Source organism: Oncorhynchus kisutch, linkage group LG7 (genome assembly GCF_002021735.2).
Source record: "Oncorhynchus kisutch isolate 150728-3 linkage group LG7, Okis_V2, whole genome shotgun sequence".
NCBI classification, from domain to species: Eukaryota; Metazoa; Chordata; class Actinopteri; order Salmoniformes; family Salmonidae; genus Oncorhynchus; species Oncorhynchus kisutch.
In genome coordinates this window covers 7,531,362-7,536,803 of record NC_034180.2, presented here as the reverse complement: position 1 = coordinate 7,536,803, position 5,442 = coordinate 7,531,362, and the positions used below count along the sequence as shown (strand labels likewise).

At 43.0% G+C, this 5,442-nt stretch overlaps 1 protein-coding gene across 2 annotated transcripts in view; it reads left to right on the top strand.

The window, feature by feature from the left end:
- Nucleotides 1-5,442, top strand: part of LOC109894080 (gastrula zinc finger protein 5-1-like) — a 131,222-nt gene that overhangs the window by 96,125 nt on the left and 29,655 nt on the right. The window lies entirely within an intron of this gene.

The window sequence follows — 5,442 nt, the reverse complement described above, 5'->3', positions numbered from 1 at the left end:
CATAAGTTTACAATTTATTTGCTTGTTTATCATTTAGAATTTAACATGACTTTAGTTTCATTGGCTGCCTTGGGGGGGGGGGGGGGGTTCATGTAAACTTAGTTTTTTGCTCATTTAAGTTTGGGGTTAAGCATAGGGTTAGTATTGGGGTTAAGATACATTGTAGAAATAGGTGTTTAGCCATAATTACGACTTTGTGGCTGTGGAAACTAGTGACGACCGGGGGAGGGGGGGGGGGGGGGGGGGGGGGGCAGTGCCCCTGTGACAACTATGTTGGACCCCCTTGTGGCCCCCTTAAATGTGGAGTATGAAATCATTTTTACATAACTCGTTTTTGCTATCGTTCTTTTTTTTTACATCCGTTATTAGACAGTGGCAACGATGATGATTATGAACATGGTCTTTTGCCTGCTAATGCCTGCAATGCAGTGAAGAAAACGATATGACAACAATAACGTCTAATGTATCTGGCCCCTCTAACAGTACAACTGGCCCCAGCTTGGCCCCCCCTCCCCCCAGTTGAAATGGTCTACAACCGCCACTGCCCAGCTCATGTTGGGGTAGGGAGAAATGAGGCAGCAGATGAGGTAGCCGAAAGCAGCTGTGAAGAAGGAGGAGGTGCATAAGGTGGTCCCATTAGGGGGGATGGAATGTACGAGCATCATAGCAGAGGGGCTGACCCAGGAGTGGCAACGTGAGTGGGAGAGAGAGGGGGGAGTGGGGAAGGCAGTTTCTCTATCCAGAATCGGGTATCTGGGGTGTGAAAGGAAGGATGGGGTTCTGTTGACAAGGCTGAGGTTGGGTCATTGTGGATTGGGTAGTGGGTTATTGTTAGTGGGGAAACACACAGATGGGAAGTGTGAGGAATGTGGTGAGGTAGAGATTGAAGTATGCCATGTTATATTGCCGGTGGTATGCTGAGGATAGGACATTCTTCTGTGACCTGACTAACCGCATTTTCGCCTGTAACAATTTTGAGCTAGGACTTTCACGTCTGATGTAAAAAGGGCTTTATAAATACATTTGATTGAGCTCAAATGATAGGCAAATTGAAATAACAAGGAAGCTGTTGTATTCCACCGGCCTGCATCTACTGGTGTGAGGTTATTAGATATTTAAATGTGTAATTTGCACTCTGACCTGAGAAATGCAGCGATACAGCGTCTAGTCTGCCGGAAATGCACAAGAAGAAGGTTTGATGTGTAATGGAGCAGTATCATATTTCAAAGAATTGCACACATACATTTTCATTTAACCAACCACACCCTTTGAGCTATGATTCCCAACCAATAAGATCCTTTCTCTTCAGTGTAAACAGAAGTGAGGATGTGACTCATAGGTGCAAGATGGCGCAAGCAGGAGGAGGTGTGGATCATAAAGATAGATAGAGGACTCTTCTTTATATCTGTGCCATTATAGCGTCTGACAGCATGGAAAACAGAGCAAAGCAGAGTTAGGAAATAAAACGTCCAGTTCTGTGTATGTCCCCTCGTCTTATAGGAGAACGTTTGTTGAAGAGGAGTGGAACAAGTTGCCAAATCAGAGTAATCCATTTGAGATATCCAGACTGGTGGAAAGAGTGATGGTAAAAGGAATTCTGTGTGGATTATGAGAAGTGGACTTGTTCTGATTTCTTGTACATCAGAGGAACAGAAGGAGCGGGTGTTGTATTTCACCCGATTCGAGAAGGTTGCCATGTCATGCGTGGCTATTCGGAGCAGGGCACCCCTCAAGGGGGTCATATCTGGCGTCCACAGGAGGCTGCGGAGGGGATAACAGCTCATAAATGGCTGGAACGGAGCAAATGGAATGGCAAACATGGAAACTGAGTTTGATACCATTCCACTGATGCCGCTCCAGCCATTACCTCAAGCCCGTTCTGCCCAATTAAGGTGCCACCAACTTCCTGTGCAGGAGTCTTGTTGCAGAAATAAAACGGTATCCATGGGGTGATTGATGCACGGCGGATGAATCGTGTGGTGAATGGAGTTTAAAAAAAAAATATGTACGAGTCCATCCATACCCAAGTGCAGTTTGGGTATATTAATTACCATGTAAGAGGGTTTATCCAAAGACCAACGCAGTGTAATCACTGTAGAGGTTATGGACATGTGGAAAGTGTCTGCAGAAGGGACAATTCGAGATGTCCATGTTGTGGAAGAGATCATCTCATGTGTTGTAAAAGTGAGGAGTATGTGAAGTGTTGCGATTGTGATGAAGCGACATGTGAATATGCCTTCTCTGCAGGGGTTGCCAGACATTTTTTTATTTTACCTTTATTTAACTAGGCAAAGTCAGTTAAGAACAAATTCTTATTTTCAATGACGGCCTAGGAACAGTGGGTTAACTGCCTGTTCAGGGGCAGAACGACAGATTTCTACCTTGTCAGCTCGGGGATTCGAACTTGTAACCTTCCAGTTACTAGTCCACTGCTCTAACCACTAGGCTACCCTGCCACCCTGAAATGTTGCATGTCAAGAAGGTGGACTTTGTGGCCTTTATAACTATGGTGGTTAACGGCACTGCCAACGTGGAGAGGAAGTCCAGGAAAATAACCATCATTGTGGATGTGGCAGAGCAGTTCCTGGGACTGGAACACTTCTCAGCGGAGGAGATGCATGGAGTATTGTCAAGAACCATACCACCCTCTCAAGCCTTAGAGCCTGAGAGGGGAGATATGAAGCTGAAGGATGGAAGTAGTGAGCTTTGTTTTTGTTCATGTATAATTTTTGTTGTTGTGTGGATTAAGTACGTTTTTCTACATTACATATGGATTTTTCTTTTTACTTGTTTTTTTTCCAACCCCGTCCAGTTGGTGGCAGCAACACACCTTATTGGGGAAAAAACCCCACAGAAGAAGTAGTAGTGGTAGTTAAGTGAAGACTTAACGTAGGAAGATGTCGGAAGAGGATGTTTTGTTTGAAACTGACGGCTTTGGATGAATTGGCATCCGTGAGAATAACAAGAATTGGGCTTATTTTGTTTGTGTGTGTCCGGAGCAGACGGAGCGTGCTTTGCGACTCAAAAAGATATCGGATTGGAATGTGTTGCGTGTGGATCATCAAAGCAGGGCGCCTATCAAGGGGGTTATCTCTGGGGTGGCACTAGAAGGGAAAGCAAAATACATCACTGAAGAAGTAGATGGAATGGTTGGTGCACGCCGACTGACCTGCATGGTGGATGGATTGAGGAAGCCCATTCTATTTGAATTAGTCTCCCTTCTCACATATTTGGGTTATGTAAGAGCCTTTGTGGCCGAACATAACGCAGTGTGATAAATGCAAAATATTTGGATGTAAGTGTACACTACTGGTCAAAAGTTTTTTAACACCTACTCATTCAAGGGTTTTTCTTTATTTTTACTATTTTCTACATTGTAGAATATTAATGAAGACATCAACTATGAAATAACACACATGGAATCATGTAGTAACCAAAAGAAAAGTGTTAAACAAATCAAAATATACACTACCGTTCAAACGTTTGGGGTCACTTAGAATTGTCCTTGTTTTTGAGAAGAGAAAAGCATATTTTTTTGTCCATTTAAAATACATTGATCAGAAATACAGTGTAGACATTGTTAATGTTGTAAATGACTATTGTAGCTGGAAACGGCAGAATTTAAATGGACTATCTACATAAGCGAACAGAGGCCCATTATCAGCAATCGTGTGTTCCAATGGCACGTTGTGTTAGCTAATCCAAATGTATCATTTTAAAAGGCTAATTGATCATTAGAAAACCCTTTTGCAATTGTTAGCACAGCTGAAAATTGTTGTCTTGATTTAAAGAAGCAATAAAACGGGCCTTCTTTAGACTAGTTGAGTATTTGGAGCATCAGCATTGGTGGGTTCGATTACAGGCTCAAAATGGCCTGAAACAAATAGCTTTTCTGAAACGCATCAGTCTATTCTTGTTCTGAGAAATGAAGGCTATTCCATGTGAGAAATTGCCAAGAAACTGAAGATCTCGTACAACTGTGTACAACTGTGTACTACTCCCTTCACAGAACAGAGCAAACTGGCTCGAACCAGAATAGAAAGAGGAGTGGGAGGCCCCGGTGCACAACTGAGCAAGAGGACAAGTACAGTGCCTTGCGAAAGTATTCGGCCCCCTTGAACTTTGCGACCTTTTGCCACATTTCAGGCTTCAAACATAAAGATATAAAACTGTATTTTTTTGTGAAGAATCAACAACAAGTGGGACACAATCATGAAGTGGAACGACATTTATTGGATATTTCAAACTTTTTTAACAAATCAAAAACTGAAAAATTGGGCGTGCAAAATTATTCAGCCCCCTTAAGTTAATACTTTGTAGCGCCACCTTTTGCTGCGATTACAGCTGTAAGTCGCTTGGGGTATGTCTCTCAGTTTTGCACATCGAGAGACTGAAATTTTTTCCCATTCCTCCTTGCACAACAGCTTGAGCTCAGTGAGGTTGGATGGAGAGCATTTGTGAACAGCAGTTTTCAGTTCTTTCCACAGATTCTCGATTGGATTCAGGTCTGGACTTTGACTTGGCCATTCTAACACCTGGATATGTTAATTTTTTAACCATTCCATTGTAGATTTTGCTTTATGTTTTGGATCATTGTCTTGTTGGAAGACAAATCTACGTCCCAGTCTCAGGTCTTTTGCAGACTCCATCAGGTTTTCTTCCAGAATGGTCCTGTATTTGGCTCCATCCATCTTCCCATCAATTTTAACCATCTTCCCTGTCCCTGCTGAAGAAAAGCAGGCCCAAACCATGATGCTGCCACCACCATGTTTGACAGTGGGGATGGTGTGTTCAGGGTGATGAGCTGTGTTGCTTTTACGCCAAACATAACGTTTTGCATTGTTGCCAAAAAGTTCAATTTTGGTTTAATCTGACCAGAGCACCTTCTTTGACATGTTTGGTGTGTTTCCCAGGTGGCTTGCGGCAAACTTTAAACAACACTTTTTATGGATATCTTTAAGAAATGTCTTTCTTCTTGCCACTCTTCCATAAAGGCCAGATTTGTGCAATATACAACTGATTGTTGTCCTATGGACAGAGTCTCCCACCTCAGCTGTAGATCTCTGCAGTTCATCCAGAGTGATCATGGGCCTCTTGGCTGCATCTCTGATCAGTCTTCTCCTTGTAGGAGCTGAAAGTTTAGAGGGACGGCCAGGTCTTGGTAGATTTGCAGTGGTCTGATACTCCTTCCATTTCAATATTATCGCTTGCACAGTGCTCCTTGGGATGTTTAAAGCTTGGGAAATCTTTTTGTATCCAAATCCGGCTTTAAACTTCTTCACAACAGTATCTCGGACCTGCCTGGTGTGTTCCTTGTTCTTCATGATGCTCTCTGCGCTTTTAACGGAACTCTGAGACTATCACAGTGCAGGTGCATTTATACGGAGACTTGATTACACACAGGTGGATTGTATTTATCATCATTAGTCATTTAGGTCAACA